At 36.6% G+C, this 25,201-nt stretch overlaps 1 long non-coding RNA gene across 1 annotated transcript; it reads right to left on the reverse strand.

Moving 5' to 3' along the window:
* Window positions 1-778: 778 nt before the first annotated feature.
* LOC125696145 (uncharacterized) lies at window positions 779-13,548 on the reverse strand. Its single transcript, XR_007378200.1, has 3 exons — window positions 13,510-13,548; window positions 2,541-2,707; window positions 779-1,212 (listed from the first exon to the last, which is right to left on the reverse strand). It is a non-coding gene; the product is annotated as an uncharacterized LOC125696145 (long non-coding RNA).
* Window positions 13,549-25,201: the final 11,653 nt, after the last annotated feature.

The raw sequence follows: 25,201 nt of genomic DNA on the forward strand, positions 1-25,201 counted from the left end.
GACACTGTGTCATACGTCATTATTATAAAATTCAAGAAAGTTAACTACATCTTGGGAGAGGGTACAATGCCAGACACTGTATCCAATCCACAGAAAAATAATCATATCATAGTCCTGCTTTCTAAAGAATAATCTTCTTTTTAGATCCCATAATGGCATCCAGCTACAGCCTCTCAGAACCATTTATGGTTCCTTGCACTTCTTAGTGAAAACTTTTTCAGCCTGTTTGGTTTTGAACATCTTTAAATGCTTCTTCCTCTGACTGACATTTGCCTCTAAATATGCCTCAGCCATTATTAAAAGGGAATTATTTAAATTTAAATAAAAGAAGACATTATTAAACAAGAAATCAGCTTAAATATTTGTTATTATAACTGCAGAAGTAAGTTACTACTTGATTTTTAAAAATCTTCTGTTCAGGCAAAGATCAAGCCTTTAAAGACCAATTTTTTAATTCATTTCAGGTGAAAAAAAAACTTGTAGTCCAGTAACTGATGTCTGCAACATGGTAGAACTGCTGTGGCCCTGATTTGCTTTGGAACCGGAGATTAGAGCATTCATGCAAAGTAATTCTGTTTTCCTGTACACTGTGGTACCCAGCTCCCTGAAGCATGGAAACCGAGAATATGCATGGATTAGGTATATTAACAAACAGTAACCTATCAGTCTGCTCATGAACTGTGAATTCATTGACTAGAAATTGATGTGGATACCAGCCATGCAACAGTTGGTGGTCGTGCAGTGGCGTTTGGACAACTGAATGCAGAGAAATTGGCACCTTCCTCTCTCTTGGTACTGCTACTTCCCCCAGAGAGCTGATGATTTTTGTCCTTTACATTTGTGCTGGAGGGTGCAGTTTTCATCACAGTCTCATCAGACTTAGCTCGCTGAAAATCAGTAATATATCAATACATTGTAATCTATGTACACGAGGTATAATGTAATTTATTCAGTAAAAAAGAAATTTGTATTTCTCTAAATTTGTCATCTTGGACACTCTGAGTTCCCTCCCCAGCTAACAAGAAGAGTGTGAAGGCTAAAATGCCCCATAGTAGTTAATACACCATACAACATGTGCCTGTAAGAGGCTATGACCTGAGCGCACGCCCAAGGCACAGCCTTCATCTGGTGGAAGGCAGAGGGCAGCAGCAGTGCTGAAAGACAGGTTCACTCTGCTCAGGAAGGGGTACTGCACCACTCCTTCATGTTTTTCTGAAAAAGCACAGAGGGAAAGAGGCTGAGGTCAATGCTGAAAAATGAGCCTTGTTGGAAAGACTTCATTCATTATTGATTAATCAGGCAAACACAACAATGCCCTATAACACAACTACGCAGACCTATTTGTGCTCGTTCAGGCCAGTTGCCCAATCACTGCCCAAATGCTTTCATGTAAACTTCTGTTCTTCAGAAAATTCAGGCATTACTGAGAATTCATTCTTCTTTGAAGGATGACAGGGATAGTGTTGGAAAGTGTTCTGGATCTTCCATGTCTCGATGCTTCAATTTTCCCAGATTTTACACTTCCTACTTTTCAATCCATGAATTCAAGAAAAATATTTTCAGCATGCTGCTTCCAAAACATCTCAGGGGCTGTTGTTTTCCCATTTGTGTATCAAGTTCTTCTACTTGGGGTTATTCCTTTCATACAACAACTGGTATCAATTGACATAAAGTTTTTTAGACTGCAAACTGTGCTTGTTTGTATTTGTATTGTTTGATAAATTAAATAATGGTCAACTTTTTGAAAATAAAAATCTAACCTAGGTAAGCACATCTCTCTTTCTCCTCCTCCACTTACTTCCTTGCAAAATGATACTGCCTCACTATTTTGTTATGTAATTCCTATCTTCTAGGAAATTTGTATTTCTGTTGTTCCCATAACCTCAGTCAAACAACCACAAACCCTCTCATATGTTGAATGGAGAGAACTACTCTGAATAGCTAATGCTGGCCAGTTTTTCCAGGTCCTCCCCAGATACCACAGAAACAGGTTCTTTGGGAGCAGGTAAGTCCTAAATTGCTCTCAAGGGAAGTGTTTTTCTATCTATTAACTATTAAGGCAGTTCAGGGAGATTTGTCTCAAGTAAGCCCTTGAGAATACTTCTCTCATATAAGATAGTATAAGAAAAAACTTTTTCCTCAGATTAGAAGATTGTAAGATGTGTAGAACTAATTTAGAATGAAACAGAGTATTTTCTGGTGTAAAGTTTAATTTTCTGAAAGGGGGAGCGCATATAAGAAGGATCTGCTGGTTGGAAACCAAGCTGACCAGCAAAATGGTATGAAGTTCCTGACTGAATTTATAAGGAGGTTTAAAAGGCATTTAGGAAAATAAGGATTTTCCAGCTTTGCTCTGACAGTACTGTAGCATCCTTGTGATGCAGGCAGCACACATCACCCAGGCCAGTGCCAAGCATCCTGCTATGAAGAAAGATTCAGGTGGAGATCTTATACTTGAACTGCTATCCTTCTGCAAACTGAACTGCTCCCATGGTCATCAGCGTACTTCAAAGGAATAGATAGGTAGTCTGTGCTAATACCTGGATTACAGAAGACATTTTCCCTCTAATATGGTGAAATTTGTCAATTAAACTATTTGTGGTGTCCTCCTGTAGTGGAACTATGCAGCTTGCATGTTTTTCCTGTCCTGGACACATCTTTTTCTTTGTTGTTTGTTGCTGAAAAGAGAATGGATACAAAGTGCCACCTGAAAAAAAAACCCACAGATTTTAATTGTTTATTGTTTACCAGGTGCAACTGAAATTACAATGCAAAAGAAAGAGAGACTCATTTTTTTTCTCTATGCAAGAAAACCTCAGATATGGTTATTTTTATTCCCTTTTTCTTCTATCTCAAAACTTCGAGAAGAAGGTTGAATATATATGGGACACACACAATTCTTTTCCTTGATAAAAATAATTTTAAAAATGTAAATAGGAATGGGGGCATTTAAATTCCAGGATAGATTTAAAGAGTTCATACCTCCTCCCTCTCACTCTATCTTCCCACTCCCCTTTGGCAGGTACACTGTGGAGCTGATGAATTAACGCCTATATTTTTTGTTCCTGAGCAGTGCTGCCTTTCTGATCTTGGTGGCTGCTCACCCAAAGTGTGGACACAAGAGGGAGGCTGCTATTTGACACGGTGCAAAACTTTGCTGCTCTACCAGAGCTGTATTGTTGTAAGTGAAATGCAGACTAGCATCCCACCAGTGATGTCTGTTGTGTGAAAAGCCATGCTGTGTTCAGCTAATGGCTCCTGAGAACAACTGTTATTTGGCAGAATGAGTAAGTGCAGTGGATGCTGTTCTTGCGCTATGAAACACTGAGACAAATTCCATCAGAAGAAGTCAGCACCTTGTAAGAGTGTAAAACCCTGGCATGAGGTTGGCATTCAAGTGCCACTGAAGAGTCTGTTGATGGGAACACAACAGTTTGATTTGGAACTGATAAAATCATACAAGGCTTGTGTTTCAGTCTTCTCTTTTGTGCACCCTTTTTAATCTCGTTAATAAAATAAGAAAAGAAAACTGTAATGAGAAAAGTACCTTACAAAATTACGTGCTTGGACTGGCTCAGTCACAATTAAATTAGAATGCTCCAGCCTTAACCTGATGAGCTGTGTGTGGGTGTAACAGCATGAGCAGAATTTGACACTCTCTACTGCCCGATACCACTGAAATATCTAAGCAGAGTGATAAGCAGATAACAGATTGTCAGCCTTTTAGCTGATTTTCCTATTTTTGTTGGTATAAACCAGACTCTCGATTTTTTCCCCCTCTTGTTCTTCACCCTTTCCCTCTCCTTTGAGACATCCTGATTCCTTTCTGGAACCCCGCCAAATCCTCTCAGCCTGTGTCATTCATCTCTTTACAACCTTTCATTTTCTAGGCTTTGTCTCAGATGCCACCTTTCTTAACCAGAGCTCCGGCTTCTCTGCACACAGATGTCACTGAGGGCATGCATTCTCCCTTTCTTTCAGCTTCCCTGGGAACTCAACACATTGCCTCCACGACATTTGTATCCTATGCTAGTCTGGGAAGTGAGACTCCAGATTGAGACCACCCCCATGTCAGGTGCCCAGCTAATGTTTTGCATAATGCAAACAGCGTTCACTCATGGGATTCTGACGGAGAGATAAGTAGCCTTCAAAAACACTTAGAAGATGTTACATTTCAGAGGGGCATTGCTTAAAACATATGGACCCTACTTTAGGGCCAAGCAAGAAAGACATTTGATTACTGATTTGTTTATGTGTGTTTATTCACTTCTTTTCTTCATTAAAGAAATGAATATCCTCATGAAGAGGCAAAAAATGATGAGAAGGATTGAATTCTCCCTGTGTAAGCATATAGAACAGCCTTGAATGTTAGTGAGAATTGTACATCTACATTATAAAATGGAGTTTACTCATCCAATATTGGTATGATGATTTGCAACTTTAACCAGTTTTGAGAACAACAATATTTGAAAGCTATGCTGAGGGCCAGATAAACTTCTCCATTTCCAAAAAGGGACAAATAAGAAGGAATGGTCCTTCCCTAATGCATAATTTCTCCTTTTCTAGTGTAAAATATAGTAAATTACTTCAAACACAAACTAATCATCAAGAAGGCAACAATACTGTTAATGGTTTAAGCGTAGTACTCAGTTCGAGTTTACTCTGCCGTATGGAAATATCAAAGTCATTTTGATTATGCTCAGAGGTTTAATATAGCTATTAGAACAACAGCTACTCTATTGGTGTTACACCATTACATTTGTTAAGTTGATTCAGCAGTAGAACTATGACTCTTATTTTTCCAGCTGCATTTGTGAATTTGTTTTTGCTGAAGTTTGAGTAATTGAAGTCTTGTGGGAAGCAAAGTCATTGTTCATCTGCTTATTTCAATCTGTGCTGGGAAAACCAATTTTCTCTTGTTAAATTATATTTCTAATGTTCAACAGGGATAGTTGCAGATACTTGTTGTCATGCCTTTGAAATATTTCTTCACTGGCTCTTCAAGCTATTTTTCCACCCCCTGATATTTCAGCAGCAAGGTGATTCCTTGAGAATAGTTTTACCCTATTTCTGACATCACAGATCTATCTACAGAAATGGCCTGACAGGAGTCTGCAACTGATACTCCGTAATGTTCCTTTTATCTAAGCAGAAGAGTGAGAATGGGGTGTTTTTTTTTTGTTTTTTTTTTGTTTTTTTTGTGGTTGTTTGCTTTTTGTTGTTTGTTTTTGAAGTGAGCTTTCAACTTAAAAGCTGCATTCCACCATCAGTTTCACTTAATTCCTTTGCACATTTTCCACATGTGTTGTGCATGGCTCCTCAAATACCATTACAGGCTGAGCAAATCCCTTTGCTGTTATGGTAAGAAGGACCGATTTTGGCCTGAATATTTGATAAGAATAAATGACATTTTTCCTGCTTGCCATGTCAAAAATAAGTATATAAATAAATTAAATCACCACTATGGCAACCAGAACAAACTTTCTTTGCAGAACTTCACAGCTTACTGTACTTGGGGACTCCTGTTGAAAAACAACTTCTGAAAGTCTGGTAACTTTTCTTCAGTGCTTAATTGAGGACAAACTCTTTTGGAAACATCAACAATCACAAATATGCAATCATCTAAGTAGGTAGAGACAATGTAATTGTACAGAATCACCTTTGTTCCAAGGTTAATATAAGAAAAGAGCAGCCTTAGTGAATGAAAGGAGGTGATTCAAATCCTCCTGAAGTTAAAGAGCAGCATTGTGTCAGGCTACTAATACATGAAATAAAACAACAGCATTTGTTACTTTTTGACTGCTGAAAAATGTTTTGGAGTGGTGGACTGAAACCATGTGAATGTTTGGGAACAGACTAAGAGGATATGCAGATCTTGTTCTTTTGCTGCTATATTTTGTTTTGTTTTCTTTTTCCCCATTTTTTTCTTTTTTTTTTTTTCAGATTAGCATTTAAGGAATATTAGATGCCATAGGCATTGTCGTAAGACATTTAAGGAGACATCATCTGAATCCCTTATTTTCTCAGGGTACTGAAGGAGAAAGTATTGATTAGTGCATATGCTGAAATTCACATTCTATTTGTATAAAGCTAATAAAAAAATAAAAAGACTTTGGTCCCAGTAGAGTTTCAGAAAAAGTAATGGTAACAATAATGACTTTCCTACAAATGCTTTCACAGGTTTGGAGAATTTTCTGCTCTCTTTTAATAGCTATTAGACTTGTTATATTGAAGTGTGTAGGCTTAAAGGAAAATAAATTGAGAATATGCACAATGTTATAGTAGCGTTGTACTATTTCCAGGGTATCTTCATCTAGACAGACAAACTATCTGTATGCTTAATTCTTTGCCCATGTTTGCACTGGTCAGATGGTATCCTGAATTAAGTTTCTCAGCCTGACAGAAAACACCGAGATGGACGTTGCTTTTTGTAGTATCACAAGTAGCCGTAAAAGTTGCGGTGTATGAAGTGCTCTTAAAAGATCTGTGTATAGCATTAAGACTCTGAACAGAACTTAGGAAGACTGTTAGAAGATCTTCTGCTGTGTGGGAGTTAATTTCAAACATCCAAGCAAGAAGTGTTTGGACACTGCACATGTGTACTTCACTGCTGTAGCCCAAGGACAGTTTTCTCCTTCCTGAGACTATTTGATCTTTAGATCTATTATTGAATACATTTATTTCTTGCTGAAACAGGGAAGAATATGTTTTGTGAACACATTGTGAATACAATTGTTTGCCATTTCTATTCCAAAAAGTAATTCTTCCTGGACACTTTCAGTATGAATTCCTGCAAAGAATGCTTTCAGAATTTGCACTGAAAAAAAAAAAAAAAAAAAAAAATCAGTCCTTCAGCTGTCTTGCTATAATGCATACTTGTGTTTTAATTCTTCAATTAATAATTCAAATTAATTCATAACAAGGGGCTAAATATTAAGTAAATATTATAAAAATCAATATCAATAATTCATGATGTCTTGGGTAGAAAGATAACATCTCAGAAAGTTATTTGGAAAGAATGAATTTACAAAAATCACTATCTTTATAATTTTATATTGACATAGTAATTACTATTGCTCAGATTTACATGATAATAATCATTAAATAGATATTTAGTTACTGGCAGCTGTTTGAAAATCTAATAATCTGCTGGATCAATATCAGGAGCGTTATCCCATTTGATCGAACTATCCCTCTTATTTATAATTTGGAAACTAAAAGACATTTTGCATGATCAGAATAAATAGGTGTGTGTATATACATGGAATTAGATAGTATTATAGAGCATAGAATCACTGTAGGAGACCCTTAAAGATCATCTAGTCCAACTGCCTGGAGTGAATGAGAACACCTACAGCTCCATCAGTTGTTCATAACAGAGCCCAACCTGACTTTGAATGCCTTCAGTGATGAGGTTTCCATCACCTTTATGGGCAACCTGTTTTAGTGCCTCACTGCCCTTATTATTAAAAAAAACAAACAAACAAACCTTATGTTCAATCTAAAGCTCTCCTCTCTTAGTTTGAAACCATTTCCCCTTGTCCTATCAAAACTGACCCTGCTGTGGCCTATCATTTTAGATATTGAAAAGCTGCTATCAGGTCTCCCCAGAGCCTTCTCTTATTCCAGTCTGTAAGCTCAATTAACATACTAAACAAAAACTTACCCCTACATTTAAATACTGAGCATTTACATGTGTATATACACATTTTGCAGTTGTTACTGTAGAGAAGGCTCAAATAGAATATGAAATAAATAAATAAAGCAGAATTGTTTAGTTTTCACTTGTTAGCTGCCAGAACTGTTTTTAAGTTAGCATTGCTATTTTTTCAATAGATTCAGTGGTGACAGGTTGGAAGGGCTATAGTTCTCTGTCTCTTGCTGGATATTTTCTTCATTGGCATGTGTGAACTGTCTCCAATGTGAAGGAACTGAAGAGCTTACACGGGTTATTTTTCTATAATACTGGTATGGTGGCAGATCCAAAGCTATGTATTACTCTGATATCTTTAGAAAGTCCTGCTCCCTGCTCAGTTGTTTGCAGTTTAGATGTATTTTGGGAGATTAATAATTATAACATAAGCATTTTAATTAGGAGCAGAATAATGCAATGAAATTGGAGTTTCAATCAACAAAGAAGTTATGCAACAAAAGGAGCATTTGTTTCATTTAGCCATCCTGAGTGAGGTATCTCAGGGACCGAAAGTTGAAGATACGCAATTTGAAAAAAGTCACAATATAATGAAATATGAATGAATGGGTAACACTTTTTTATTAATCAGAATTTGAAAGGTCAGAGTTTTGAGGCATTCTGTTTGAGAAAGATATGGACTTGCTAGAAAGCCAGGAAGAGAACAGCAAGAAAAAATAAAGTCATGAAAGGAAATGAGTTTATATAGTAAAGAACAGTGTGGTGATAATAGAACTTAAGCAGAAAAAAAAAATCTTTGGAGAGGATAAAGTAAATATGTAGGAGAAGGATGGAGACATCCATGATGAATAGATAGAAGTTAGCACAGACTTCTCTGAGGAAGATTCTGAGACAGCAGGATGGTCTTTCTTGTGCTAAAAGTTGCAACTGTTAGTATGGAGAAGTGATTCTTTTTCTGATGCTTTTTATCCTATTAGTCAACTAGTAATTTGTACCCAATAGTGTTAACTAGTACGTAGTCACATGAGTAATAACTAAGTAATAATTGTCAGTTTCACTAAAGACCACAAAATTCTTGTAGGCAACCAACCAAAGCACCATATGTTCCAAGACAGCGTCTCTGACTACTACCATCAAGTAATATTTGAGGAAAAGCACTACACTAGGAATCTTACATTTGTACATCAAAATGTTCTCTAAGGCCATGTGGCATTCTGTCCACAGACCTTCTGATCCAGAGTAGTTATCTTTGTATCCAGCTCCTGATGAAGGCTTTTACATCAAAAGTTTCTCTAGCAGTGCTTTGTTGGAGCACATAAAATGAGCACTAAATCCATAATGTAGCCTGATAGAAAGTTTAACATAGTAACTTTGCATAGTGTGCACAGACACCTCCTTTGGGTTTGTTTAGCTGTTTTCTTTGAACCTTCTGCCACCAGTCTTCATTTAACACTACTTGCATCTGAGTTAGAAGAATCAGAAGACAACAGTATAGTGTCTCAGATCCAAATAGTGGGGGGGGGGGGGGGGGGGGGGGGGGGGAGTGGAGTGGAGAAGGCAGCAGCACAGAACTGTCCATAGAAGTGAAGATACAATACAATACTACAATTTATTATCTGACACAGTGATGCTGTGTCCTTTTGTTCTGTATTTTTCCTATTCTTTTTGTCTAGTAACATCCATTAAAATGTTATTTTCCCAGAACTGTTAGAATCTTAAGATCTTATTACTCACTTCTTAGTGGCAGCAACTTCCATACGTAGAATCTAACTTTTTCCCAAATTTCTATGACTCCTTGTTGAATTTCACCTGACATTCCAATACCCAGTTGTTCACTGTAACACTGCATTCAGCTCTCTTAGCTTAGTACCATCACAATATATTGTTACCTTACTTTTTTCCTCTTTTATCGTATCACTTAAGAATACGTGGCTTTGCAACGATCGGCTGGCAGCCACTCTCTGAAACAAAACTGTATACATACACTCCAACCATGTTTCCTGCTCTTGAGTTGTTTCTTTAACCCCGAGAGGATATTTTGCTTAAGATCCTATGTTGAAGCACCTTAATTTTTAAAAATTAAACAGAATAAGAAGTTCATCAAGTATCTCCTAGCATGAAATTGGATTTCAAGTGAGAGTATAAGCATTCATCACTCAAAAACTTACTTCCCAAAATCAGCTATTTTATAAGGTTAATGCAACATTAACATCATGCAATCTTATTTTTTAATCAGTCCATCACAAGTATTTTGCACATATACATCATTAGGCTGGCATTAACTATGTACAACTTATTTTATTTTGTGATAAAACGTTCTTGTGGTTTAACATGCATTTTTTTTTTCTGAGCAAATAAGATAAACACTAAAATAAGTTTGTAGGTGAAATAAAACTGCCTTAGACAAAATTCTTTCAGTTTGGTCCTGCTTCTTTTTCCAGTTTCTGCCAATTAAGTAGGACTTGATCATAATTAAACTTCTGTCAAGTAAAGGCATACAGTGTACTAATCTCAGGTTCTTAAGGCCACAGACTTTATGTTTCAGCAGTCTGTAGATACAAAGGAAAGGCTTGCATGGAGTCCTGTTCTCCATATGCACTGTCAGTAGAACTCCATGTATGTGCCTGATACACTGAAAGAGTACTTCATCTTACAGAGTTGGTTACTCAACAAATATTGAGGATTCTGTTGATTTTTACCCCAACTGATTTGAATTAAGATGCTACCTAAGGCTTGAAGAAAGCTTACAAATGCTGTCAATCTGCCTGCATCTCATGGAAACAACTTGTAAAATATAGGACAGCTAAGAACTGGAAGTGTCCTATGCTTACTTCCTGAGGAGATTGCCAGATTTTATGTTTCTATTTTTTAAGCAAAGATCTTGTGTAACACCCCTTCCTCATTCTTTCTGCCAGTTTCTCATGCTACATAGCAATTTTCAGTTGTTTATTCAGCGTTAGTCACATCATAAATATCTTTACCACTACAGATAATTGCAGTTAGGATGAGTACAGTTTAGCTAGAATATCAGGTGGAGAAACACAGTGTTTTCTAAAGAAAGGAAACTGAACTGTATTCACTACATCCACTTATTGTTGAAGTCTCACCTTTTTATATTTTCCCATTCTATGTGGTCTATTTTAGTTTTTTTTTTCCCCAGGATAGTCAAAAACCACAGCTTTGGTTTTAGCTTATTCCTTTGAATTCTATCTGGCTTTGACACATCTGGAACATTAGTGCCTGGATGCTTGTAATCAAGAATTTAAGACAGATGCTGCTCCAAGTTCAACCAGCACCTTTCAATCTCCCTTTCAGAAGAATCAGTATGAAAGTTGAATTCTGTGGCTAAGGGATTTTTTAATGGTTATGTCCTTTGAAAAAACCTATATAGTTTATTTGCTCTTTGTCCTACTTATCATTCTTATCAATCAGTATTTATTTTCGTTAGATTACATGGTAGTAACTACAAAATATATTACAAAGATATCATTAAGATTTTGAAGCATACAATAGTTAGGAAGATAAATAATCCTGACTGTACTGTTGCCTTAACATATTTAATATAGCCTCAGTGTGTGTTTAGACTATGATCATCTCAGATACGACTGCATGAGATTTTTCTTTCTCACCAGTATCTCAATCTCACTCAATACACTGAATGATGTCACTCTCCTAATGAGTATATGTTAAATACCAAGTTTTCTCTCCATTTCTTTACATATAGTTCATGCTTGATTATCTGCACTCTTAAATTCTTATGACAATTTCTCTGATGCTCCTGATCATATTGTATCAGTACTGTAATCATGAATTAAATCATATTAATATCATATAATGTGGAAAACGAGTTTCATTTAGCAAGCGGGGTCTCTGAAACAGAAAAAGAGATATCAAAAGAATCTACTAATTTTGAGTGATTAATTTGTGATAGCACTCGGAACTGCCTGCCATTTTGTATGTTCAAGGCATATCTTCCACTAATTGTGGATTCCACTAAAACTTGTTGTTTTCTTTAAAGTAGAAAATATTATTACTATAATAACATGCACTTTAAGTTCTCAAAAAGATGACCAGATATCTTTAAAAAACAACAAAATTCCCAGTTATTTCTATGAGGCTCTGGGTTGAGAGCCTTAGCTTTTACAGTGTATTCTGTTCATGGTTTAGAGCTGCTCTTCACACACACACTGAGTGTTATAAGTGCTCATGCTTATAAAATGGAAGCAGATGTTCTCATACTATCTACTGATTCCAGCAGCTGAGGTTTTAGAAATACTATCAAATATTTCTAAATCTCATAATAAATTATGTAACTTTGCTCTAATGTGCTGATAGTGTACTATCAGTAGCACAGATCTAACAGCTCTGAATTAGTCTCACTCTTTAAGGCAGAGTTACTGAGGTGTAGGTTCCTTTGCATCATGCATTTACGAACTGAAAACAGAACAGCATGGTTGTGATGTCTGTATTAAATAATGAGGCAGAACATAGTCCTCTAGAGCAATAGGTTTCCCACTGTGTTGAGTCACTAAGCAAGCTGTCACTGTTGATGATGTACTCTTATTTTTAGAAATCCTTCAATGAAAGTCAAGCTGAAACCTACAACGCCATATTTTACATTGCTTAAGTTGTTGCGGTGCCAGTTTTCATTATTATTGATGTTAAACACTTAAAGAATATTTCTGGGTTATGCAAAAGGTCTTCATGCATTTCAATGATTTATGAAGCAAATAGGCTTACTAGAAGTCTGTGTATTGCTGCTGATGGATTCAGTGAATACAGCAGTAAGCACCTATTACTGTACCTAGAACACAGTTTGTAACTGCTTTTTGTTCCATTTACAAGTTGTGAAAAAGACTTGATGATGCTTTCAGCTGAGAAGTACTGTGGAATATAAGTTTTTTTTAAAGAATAATTCTATCTGAAGCAACGTGGAAAATAATCAATGTTTCAGGAAGAAAGAAAATGCTTTATCTTACCATTTTGTGAACTCTAGCTGTATCATGTGGCATTTCAGGATTAGAGTATGACGTCTTAATATGAATTGCATCTATCTGCCAGAGTCTCCTATTCATACAACTCCAATGAGAATTTTCTAACAGGCTTTTGTATGCTCTAAATGTAGTAACTTTTTCACTGTCATCCCCTGGCCCCCACTTTTTCCTTTTACCCTCTACTTCTGCCCCTATATTGAAGTACTCATCTCAATCATCTTTAGTCATCTAGAAGTTACGTGTCTACATTTCATCTGTTGTCAGTGGAGACAGACATTCCCAGAGTTACACTTAATTTCATTACACTTAATTCCAACTATGGCCAATGAAATTTTAAGTATTTTTTTTTGAATGAAACTGTGAAAGGGAATTGATCCTACAAGGTCCTAAACAAATTGAAAATCCCTATTCTTGATGTCTTTGATGTTCATTATGATGCTTAAAAGAGTTATCTCCCATATTATATTTTTCTAAAATGCAAATACATTACTTTTAAAATCAGTTATAAGAACTTCAGCATGCAAAAGTTACCTTTTATACAGAAAATGAAAGTTGAAACATTCTGCTGAGGAAACAGAATGAGAAACAAATGAGCCCCTTCCCAGTCAATACTGAAATCAATTTTGCCAAGCCTACAAACACAAATTCAGCTGTATAAATAAAATAATAACAATGAGAACTTTTGGTACAGTGGAATTAACAGAACAACTTATTTTATCACCTTTGACAAACTTAGTTTGAGTTGAGTAGCAATATATGTAACTGTATAATCAACAAATATTAAGATGCTATAATTACAAAATAAACAAGAGAGTTTGGCAAAGCAGATTATGATAACAAAATGAAAATAGATAGAAAACTTACCCCTATCCTGGGCTCACTCACAAAACTTCAGCAGAGCAGATCTCCAGAAGAGATCTTTCCCCCCAGTAGCCAGCTCTTAAATAGGTCTAGGAGGATGGAGCCTGGCTCCACCTCTTCTGGCAGCACAGGTGAATTGCCTTCACCTGTGCTCCTCTGGCTGACTCATGGCTTGCCTCAGGTGATCAATCAGAGGTTCAGGCCGTGACTCAGCAGCTCCCATACACAAGTATATACCACGTATCACTGTACCAGCTATGAAAATATACATTCACTTTTCTCAGTACATTAAAGAGGACAAGAAGGTGCTTAAATTTGAAACCTCTGCATAAACAGCTCTGAGCAAACCTGCATGCCTGACTACATACTGGATGCATGTAAAGTAATGGCTGTTCAGTAACAAAATTCAAACTATAACTTCAAATTTGGAAGACCCTTTTGTAAATGAGATGCAAAAGAAGAGCCTGTGGTTAAATAAGAAATGATCCTTGGGCAGTAGGTAGCAACTGAGACCTGAATCCAAAGGTTTTGGATTTTGTTATTCTTGTATGCCATTCTTCATAGGCTATATATACTTAGTTATCCATGGACTGCTGTATGTCTCATCACAGCATTTAAACGCATGGAAGATGCAAAGATCTGCATAGATTTTCACAGAGTTAACTAGATCAATCTATGCCCGTGACACGGGGGCAGTAGGCTCCTGGGCCTCCCCTAGCCCCACAAAATGGGAAGGGAAAGGGAAAAGAGATAGGAAGATGGTAGCTGGGCTCAAGGAAGGAAAAAAAAGCAGCGGCAATGATCTGTGGAGGAAAGCTTATTAACTATGATATCGGAATGCAAGATAATATAATACAATCTAATTGAAATTGACACTAATAAATCAAATAAGATAGGAGAGAGAGAGAGAGTTCCTGAGACCAAGTCAGACCTGAAAAGCTTGGAACGGCTAGGAAAGCACCCTCCAGCACACACTGCAAGGCAGTAAGAGACCACCCCACCTAGAACGGCCAGATCCCATGACTTCCGTAAACGTATGGGGGAATAGGTACCTGGAATAGGAGCAGTGACACTTTAACTCCCAGTGCACTACGTGATGTTATGATGTGGAATACTGAAAACCAAAAAACATAAAACCATGACAAGATTACCATAAGATTTTTTCAACACACTAAAAGGTCTCAAAGCCTACTTATTGGCATCATATTTCCTAGAACAGTTAAGAGAGAATGTGATCTTTCTGCTCTCTCTGAATTTTTGTTCAAATATCTGTATATAGTAGTGAACTTATATTACATTGTACATGTATATTGCAGTTAATCCTGGGCTAAACCCACACTTGTTTGGAAGAGTACAAAGTGTGATAAATTATTGGATTGTATCATATGCTTTCCTAATGTTGGACTACATAGAGTTGACTGGGACATATTTATTCTTTCCTGTGGATCTTCTTAAGATCCTAATTCTCCATTGCTAGGCTACCAGTGGAAGCTAAAATCAACCAGTTTTAAGAGATATACTAACCAGAATAGCCAGTAGCCTGACTATTAGGGTACTGAGCAAGTCTTTGGTAGTGTGAGTCATAGGTACAAGTCAATGTTTTTAATCAATCCAGCAAGAAAGTGAAGTAGAAGGTTTCTTATATGAGTTTACTTGCTGCTTTGTGAACGTTTTCTTTTCCATTGCTATTTTTTTTACCAAAAATTTTGAAGCTGAGACAATTTTGTATTCAGGGGATAGAATGGGAGAAAGAAGAGGAAATATCTCTATTTTCAAACTGAAAGTTACTCATGCAAAAGTTTGTATCTACAGTAAGAGTGACAACAGTGAAGAATGAGTGAATGACAGCCATTCAGATGTCAAAGAAAAAGAAAATCCACTAAAAAATTAGAATGAGAGTTTTGGCAACAGAACTTAAGAATATTTTCTAAAGGTTTTAAGAAAAAAAGGCTGCGTAACAATATTCTGAATAGGTAGCGATGCCTACATTTGTGACTAGTACTGGTCATAATTCTTTTTTCACCTTTGGGTTAACTGATAAAAGTGGATAAAAATACGGTCCAGTTTTTCCATGAAAACTTCTTCCATGAAAATAGAGACCAAATCCAATCATAGAATCACAGGATCCTTAGAATTGGAAGAGATCTCTGAAGGAAGATCATCTAGTACAACTCCCCTGCAATGCGAAGGGACACCACAGCTAGATCAGTTTGCCCAGGACCTTATTCTGTCTCATCTTGAAAGCCTCCAGGGACAGGGCATCAACCATGTCTCTGGGCAGCCCATTCCAGTGACTCATTATCCTCTATGTAAAAGATTTTTTTTCCTTATATCTAACTTAAATCTACCCTCTTTGAGCTTGAAACCATCTTCCCTTGTTCTATCACCACAGGCCCTGCTAAAGAGTATGTCCTCTTCTTTCCTGTAGCTCCCTAATCAGATAACGAAAAAATTCAGATGTAAAGTTAGTAAAATCTGGTCTGGGCTTCCTAATAACGCTCTGGTTTTGGACATACAGTTCTGTAACATTAGGACTTACAGACCGAAAGTGATCCCAAACCTTGTAATGTAAGTTGCTGTTGTAGGTGAAGAGCCCTAAATGCCAAACTGTCTCATTTTTCTTATTCATTTATATACATACAAATATAAATATTTATGTATGCATATACACTACAGTGGGTCCTTGCTTGCAATTACTCTTAGAAATGCTTTAATACCTACTGATAGATTTGCCCTTATAGTTCTGTATAAAAATGTGCAAGAAGCTCAAGTGATCACTTCTTTCTGGCTCTCTTTTCTTCTTGAAAGATTGTCAAAAATCAATATATTTTATACCACCTGAACTATTAGTGCATTATTTCTTATTCCTCTACCTCCTTGCCAATTTAAAAATCCTTTTCATTTGTATATTTTATAACTAATGGGTGATACTTTGGGGAAAATTACAGTGACATTTGCAAAATGATACTACTTTAAAAGACAATGTTACTCTTCAATTGAACATAGTGCAAAAATAAGCAATGTATTTACAGAAAAACATGATGTGTACTCAGCTTAACTTCATCAAAGGCAAAGAGTGACATAAGGTGATGCTTTTTATTCTTTTCAGGGTGGTAGCAGGTTTCAGTGAGATCAACCTGGACTCAGGCTGCTAGTGCTGAAAGCTGATTCATCACACCAGCATAACTGAGAAAAACACCTGTCAGACCATTGGCTTGAGTGGGTTGCTGCATCCTGACATTGTTGAAACTTGGTCACCTGTTTAGAGATAAGCTTGTGCGTGCAACCTTTTCTGAACTAGGACCTTAATATAGTATTGAAGGGCTCTTTGTATTGAGGGACATAACGTATCATTAGGTCTTCCAATGGAAGTTTAATCTGTATCTACATTTTCTTCTGTTTTTCATAAGTTGTTCATATAAAAAATCATAGTGTCCGTGCTGGGCAATCGCTTATATGTACATGTTTAGCAAGTCTGATTTTGAATAGCTTTGAGGATACACTTGCAAACTTTAAGATTATGCATATAAAAATACTAAGTGTTGATCAAAATTTATTCTCAAATAAAATAATGTATGTGTTCTACTAAAATATGGGCTTTTTCTGCTATCTTGCATTGCATTATTGCCTCACCAGATATCTCCAGTTCAACTCAAAAGAAACCTGGAAGGAATCTGGAGTTGGTAAATAATGTTCCAACGTGAAAAGAAGAGAATGGGGCTGTGGATTGGGCAGCTGTGTCTTGTAATGCAAGACCTTGCACCATATAAATCAATGGCAGCTCAGTAACTAATTTTCTAAACCTTTTAAAAGCCATTTTGGTAAATGTAGGTATAGATCTGATTAATAAAGCGTTGAGCCTAAAGGTGGCAAACTTTTAGAAAAAGGTAATGCTGGCTTTCCTCAACTGTCTACAATAGGGTAAATGTACACATTTATTCCCTTGCTGTGAAAGAAGCCACTGGAACATGCTTTGTTTAAATTCATAAGGAGCAGAAGAAAGATCTGGGATTTGAAAGATTAGGTAATGAATAAGAGAAATAGATGCAGATGAAATATGACTTCATATGCATGGTGTATTTCAGGGAATCATTAATTCACCTGAATGTGATCATGAGTTATGCTCACAGTATTGTACTAGAATTTCTCAAAAAAGATATTTAGATGTACTTGTACAGTTAAATATGGTAAGACAGTAAAATATTGATTGTTTAAGCACAAATAATGCAGTAAGATATTGAGAACTTATTTTTCACGAGAAAGATAATGCAGTAATTAATCCATCTGTGGCTTGGCTTTATTTCTGTTTATGAGTTTTTAGGACAAGGATATGAAAATATTTTAATTTAGGACTAATTTATAGCTAGAACTGAGTTATAAACATTCAGCTTGTACAAATGCCTTCTACCACCACATTTAACACAAGCCATAGTTTCTTCTTTTTTGACAATCATGGCAGAAGAACTGCAAGTGAAGTAGAACTTTGATTATAAAATCTAGTGACTAATATTAGAATTTTGACCTTCTGAATTGCATTTACTGTTCACCAATAATTATATCATTAGGAATGAATTAGATAGTCAGTGAGGTGGATCTTCAAATCAAATCTTCCACTCTAGATTTCTGATTTTTTTTCTTTTGCTTGTAGAATTATAGCAGCAGTAAATGATTATACTGTTAGATTTCTAAGGCACTGTCACCATGAAAAGTAGTTTTCTTACGGCAATCTCTTCCATAGCTTATGCACTTTTAAAAACATTGTATTAATGTCAAAAATTACTGTACCAAACCTGAACATAATCCCATTATCTTGCTCTGCAAATGCAAAGGGATCTGCAGTGAGACAACTTGCATAGTAAAACACTGTTCAACATAAACTGCACCAAGCTGAATTTCATGCATGTATGCAACTAGTCTAGGTGAATGTGCAGTCTGGAAAACTGGCACACTTAGGAATGGAATTATACATCAAACAAAGGCTTTACTTGCAAAGTATGTACACTTAACAGCGGAGTGTATTTCAGTATGGAGTGGATAAATTTGCATTAACTCACATAGTGTTTAAATGCAAGGCCCAAAAATGATTTGTGTCTCACTACAATATCTTGAGTAAATTTTCAAATGTATTGAGACTATTTATTAACACAAATCCCATTGTCTTGGAATCTGGAGAATAACTTGCAGGACTTTTCTGTATTCAGCAGCTACCCTCCTCAGGCCAGAGCTTTCATGCACGTCTTTACTGCATTTGAGATGCAAACCTGTTATTTGCAGGCAATAGGGATGAAGCAGACTGTTCAGGTCCATCCCACTCCATCCTAGGAATCTATGATTTCATGCATTATAATAGTATGATTGCCTTCTTAAGTCACATCTATGCTTCTGCAGCACTGATTCCCATAATGTGGCACTGGCAAGAGGTGGCTTTAGTTTTGTGATAACTTGCTTTGAAATACAGAAATAGGAATTAGGACAGGCAGCAACATCAAGAAGTCTGCCAGTATACAATTATTAACAGACGAGTCTAACCTCTTTGTGAAGATTTGCAACAGGGGATATTCCACAGTTTCCTTAGCCCTATATTTCCTTAGCCATCTTTAACATCAAGAAGTTTTTCTTAATATTTGGCTTGAGTCTCTCTGTTTTATTTTAATCTTGTTGTTTTTTTTTTTTTTTGTCATGTATGCCTTACCTTACTTTATTTCATTCCTCCTTACAATGGCCTTTAGTATATCTGATGATTCTTATTCTCATTTGCTTATTTTCTTCCATAAATAAATGTTCCCAGTTCTTAATTTTCTCTTAATAGATTAAGTTTTCAAATCTCACATCAGTGTTACAGTTCTCCCATGATTTTTGCTATTGCCCTATAATTCTTAAAGAATGCTCTGCAAAACTAAAGTCTGTCTGGCTGCAGGGTTGGCCTGTAATTGCAGTCTTAACAAGCATCAGTAGAACCGGACTGCATCAAGCACCTTGCAGGTACTAACTTGTTTCCATTTATTCCTGCCTCTATATTTCTTGACTTTTTTACAACAGGACATAATTTTACTTGGTTTTGGCTTGTGACTTCTGTGACCTTTTCTGAAAAGCTATCAACTAGCTTTTCTCCTTTATGTGCAGGTGATTGTCTTCTCATGTGCCTTTATCTTGATTTCTTTCAAGTTATGAATTCCAGTCCTGTTTTTTAATGCACTTGAAATAGCTGTATTGTTTATGTGAACAGCAGATCATGAAAACATTTAGGGTCCAAAACACTACTGGAAATGTTTTAAGATATTAGATTCAGAGCAGCACCCTTTGGGCTCCTCTTCTTCCATTCTGAGGTATGATACAACACTGGTGAAATTCCTTGAGTGAGGTTTTAAAAATAATTTTATAGCCACTTCTTCCAGATATTTTGTAGAGTATTCTCTTAGTGAATCCATGAAAAAGCCCCATAAAAGTTTGCCGAAGCCTTTTTAAAGTCAATACACAGAACACTGACTTCTTCTCCCTATCCACATGTACTATTGCTCTTTCACAAAAGGAAATTAGACTGGTTTGGCATGATTTATTCTTAATACATCTATGCTGACTGGTAGTTATTTCCTTTTTACTTTTCAGATAGCTTATTTGATTATTAATTCTGAGGTTTTTTTCTGCAGTTAAATTAACTCACATGTACTTGCTTGTCATCTTTTCTCAAGGGCTGGACTGTGAAATTATATCATTCTGATATGGGCAGTATTATGTGGAGGATGCTAATATGGATGGGACTACAGCTAGATCTATAATCCCTGGAGGACATTGGTCGTGCTGGATTTGGCCCATCAGTGAGGACTGAAATGTAGCTGTAGCAGATAACTCATGTCAAGGCAAGATACATGAGGAGTGGCTGAGGTCTCTCAGTTTGTTTAACTAAGAGTGGAGGGAAGTGAGGAAAGGCCTCATGGTGACCTACAGCTCCTCATGAAGGCAGGTTCCAATCTGTACTCTCTGGTGACCAAGACTGGACCAAGAGAATGGTACAGAGCTGTGTCAAGGGAGGGTCAGGTTGGGTATTACAAAAACAGGCACAGTAGATAGCAGTATGTTGGGAAGGATTCAGGACAGGAGCATTAACAAAGAAATTTTAAAGAAAGATCTTTTCATTGAGCTCTCCAGGTCTTTAAAAAGCCATGAGTAACTTGTTTTAAGAGATGTTATATATCAGAATAAAGCATACATTTTGAAAACCATATATTTTTTTAGGCAGCTCAAAAGTGTAATCTCAATGAAAAGTGGAATTGAATTAATTGCAGAGATTTTGGGGGAGTAGCTGGGATTAAAATAGTCCGTGGTAGCCCTTTCAGATTTGTGAATGGAAATGGTATATGGGAAAGGTACTTTCTGGAAATGTGAAAGGGGTGGGTGAGGGCCATATGTGAGCAATGTCTACATATTCCAACCACCACACACAAACCTTTCCTGTGCATGCAGGACAAGGCTGTGCTGACCTGTGCTGATCTCCATCCATCTTCTTCCAGTTCTTTTTTCCCCCTACACTGCTGACTTTCAGAATCTGGTTGGAACAGGCATACTTGTGTTGTCCTTCACAAGTAGATTCAAAAGAGAAACACAGTAAGTGCATTTTCTTCCCTCTCCTGCTCTTGTCTCCATTTTACTTCGCTGTTCTATTGGGCAAATACAACTGACACAATTGTGGAAGCTTTCAAACTTTTTTGAAGTGATTCCAGTTGTGACCTACTGCAGCGGCAGTGGCACATTCCACTAACCACTCATGTGTAACCTAGAAAAAGACATCCATTTGTCTATTCCCTGTTGGTATTTCAGTGCTCAGTACTGAAAGATGTTTATTGGCTGCTAACATCACTTGCTATGTATTCGAATGGTGTCTTGCCTACTTGCAAATGAGGCAAGCTGTTTGAATAGGGCAGAGATGCCAGGAGGGGTGAGTAACTTTCTTATTTCCACAAAGATTGTTAAATTTTCTTCAGAAAAAAAGATTCTGTTGGCTCTTTTCACCTTGTAACATCCTCTTTGTGGCACTGCACCTTATAATAACAATAAGAAATACTCAGAATAAAGTAAACTGGAAAGGGACAAGAACCTGAATCTGTGAGCAGTGATGACTGACAGACTTCTTCTAGTGTGACAGATACAGGAATATTTTTCAGAATTACTTGGAATATCATCATATGCCTATAATAACATCAGAGAAACAGGCTTCTGTTCATTGATGACAACAATGTATCATAAAATACGTAATATACACCAAAGATAAAAGTTGCCAAAGCACTGGAACAAAATTCAACTTCGCTTCCAGTTCACCAAGACATGAGTTGCTGCCACTGATAAAAAAAAATAGCTATACTACTGCCTAGATATTGCTATAAAACCATGCCTTAGCCAGTTTTGGCATTAGTGAATAGGTATAGATAACCTTTGGGATCTTCCTTTGATGGGTCATTATCAGTAGTATGTCATCTGCTTAAGACAGCTGTCATGTGTGGGCCTGAGGTAAGATGTAATGATATTCTCTGTGCTATTCTGATGTTAATTCTTGTGCCAGTCTAATAATTCCCAGAAAAGTTACACAAGTGCTCTTCCATTTCTGCAATCCTGACATTTTCCCGAGTCACACTTTCAGTGATTTAAAGCTGGGAAATAGACCTAAGTCATCCAAATGCAGCAAGGTATGTGGAGACACTCTGAAAGCAGGTAATTTGCATTGATTGCACCATTTCTGTTTTTCCTCTTCCTTCATTGCTTAATTCTCTATAAACTAGCTGGAAACTAGTTAAGTGGAGGCTCACTGAAACTCACTGAAACTCACTAGGTGGGTTTGGAGAGCATAAAGAGAATGGGTGTATCATGTATTAAAAAATAAGGCTAAAGAGCGGCACTGAGACTGATTTGTAAAACAAGAAAATCAGGAAGGTGCAATAGGAGCCATGCGTGTTCGTTTTTTGCAGGATGATAATGGAGCAAGTAAAAATAAACATTTAGGGTGAGGGAAGAGTATTTCCCCTGATTCCTGCTGCCAGGTGGTAAAAAAGAGCAAAACTGTGAATTTTGCTGTCAACACAAGGTCACCAACAGCCACTGATACTATTTAGAGTCTACTGATATGGAACGTACATAAGTATGTTCATGGAAAAAGAAAGGGAGGAGCAAAAAGAAAAGATACAGATGACAAGAAGATACCAGAAGCAGGAATGAAGTGACAACAGCTATTTAAGATAGTCAACAAGTACCATGAGTACCAGGAATGCAAGTGGAGTATTTGAACTGCAAAGCATTTTTATCTAACCAATGAAGATGTATCTGACAGCCCAACTGATGATATTACTGTAAGCCTATGGTGAAGAGAGTAGAGGTGTATTAGTCTCAGGTTGGGTCTGACAAAGCTTATTATAAAAAGTACAGAACAAGCTCTAGGCAACCATGACCACCTCAATATATTCTAACAGTTAATTTTGCATAAAACTGGCCTCTGAAGAAACATAAATTGACCAATTAATTTTTAAGACATTCTCGCAGTTTTGACATATAAATTATTGGAAAGCATGCTGACCTGTTTCTTCAAATTTTGCAAACATTCATTGATTCCATGAGATCTTTCATTCACCTCCGTAGTTTAGTCTGATTTTTTTTTTTTTTTTGATTGAAAATAGGTAGATAATCTTCTCATTTTAATACCTTAGCCCTGATTCTTCAACATGTTGAGAACATGCAGAGCAGTATAACGTTATGGATACAAGATGTCAGGTATGTTCAAAGCAATGAGAAAGAAAAGATTTTACAAGGTTCCCCTTTCTTAGTAAGCAAAATTCTTTTCGGTAATCATCCAACAAGAAGTGTTACTCATTTCACATCTCTGCAGGAAAGTGTTAACATAATAATTCTTTGTGATCATATGTTAGTTATTAGGTTTATAATGAGTGTAATACTGTCTTAGTTGTAATGTTCATTAATACAGCAGAAAAATACAGTATGTTAATGTGTGTTTCTTCAAGATTAGCCACAGAAAGTGAAAGAACAGGTCTATGCTAATACAGAAAAATCTATTAAACCCATAACCTTTGTGCATGGAAAAAGAATTATTTTAATAGGTTTGTCCCATTAATGGCTGTTTGTTTAAGAAGACTTCTTAGTACCACAAATTTTCTGCCTGTGCACATAGAATATTTCTTCTGAGAATACAGCTATTTTTTTGACAGCTTGTGTTATTGTAAGCCTCAGAGTATTTTGCATTATCTTAAGGATTTTCTTAAACTATATACGCACAATGTGTAGACACTTTGAATATGTACTTGAATTCTATGCAGAATCCAGGCTTGCTGGTCCACAGCAATAGTTCAGCTCATTTTCCAGATTCATTTTTCTCTTCCCAAATGTTATGTTGCCACAACAGAGGGCAGAGAAGTTTGCAGCTACTGCTTCTTCTTCTCCCTCTTCTTCTCCCAACAGTGTCCCAAACAGTGTCTATTGTCTATGGCAAGGGGCTTCATAACATCTATGTTTAACTCTACCTTGTGAACTGACTTCAGAAACAGAGACTACTTTGAGCTTTCTCTCTCCTTCATGATCCACATCTTTTGTGCAGCACTGACTATACCCTTCAGAGGAACTGCTTTCTATCACATTTGAGCTGAAATAGTCTATGTACCATCATGGAAAAGGTTTCACTTTGGCTAAGTATTTGAAAACTGCAATAACTGCAGGAAGAAGTGTAAGTCCATTCCATTCTCTGGACTTCCTTTGTTGTAGAAAAGGATTCCCACCATTGCTTTTCCTGTGGCCTGAGAGACACTCCAAAGCTGGAAACCACTACACATCAACTTACTCCTCTCCATTCAGAGGGAGGTGATGGAGGAAATGTGTGCATGCTAAGGGGGCAAGGGATCAAGCTGCCTGGGAAATAAATCCAGCTATTGACTCTTTGCTCTGTTAAAGTAAAGCAAATGGAGAAGAGAGTTGAAGCCGATGTCTTTTCAGGGGTCAAATATGATTCCCACTGATGAATCTGTTTGGGAATTCTTAGTTTCCTGTCAGTACAAAAGATGCAGTCTGCGATGTTCGCTGATATTTGTTCTTGGAAGTGGTGTGTAAAAAGTTCATACACTTTTCCATTTCCTGTACTAAGTGTTCATATCAGTTCTTTCCAAAAGATTGATTCCTAACTTGCTGCTGCACAGCACATCACATCCTTAATACAGAGGTGAATGGATGATAGTCTCTTTTTCATCCAAACAATTGTAAGCCTGAATTTGGCTAGCAGCTGTGCTTGTTGGATGAAGCATGACTGTTCGGTATTTGGTTCGTTTGCTATTGCCAGCAAACAATACATTGGCAAGTATTTACACTTTCTGTTGATTATTTATTTATTTATTTATTTATTTGTTGTTATTTTGGTGCTATACAAAAGTATGCATGAATAATATGTTTCCAGAGTACATACTAGTACCTGCATAGATGCAGAGGAGAAAGTTTAAAATGAAAGAAAGTCATCTGAGGTCATGTTTTTACCATGTGAGTTGTACTCCACGCTGATTTCTTAGATTTTTTCTAACATCATTTAAAGTCATTGAGGAACTTTTGCAGCCAATTCCATCTGCTTACATCTCCCTCTGTTTTGTTTTCCCTCTTGGATTCATTTATCACTTTTGACACTAAAGGATAATGACCAGGTAAGCATCATTTTCTTGCA

The sequence above is a fragment of the Lagopus muta genome, chromosome 7 (assembly GCF_023343835.1).
Source record: "Lagopus muta isolate bLagMut1 chromosome 7, bLagMut1 primary, whole genome shotgun sequence".
NCBI lineage: Eukaryota > Metazoa > Chordata > Aves > Galliformes > Phasianidae > Lagopus > Lagopus muta.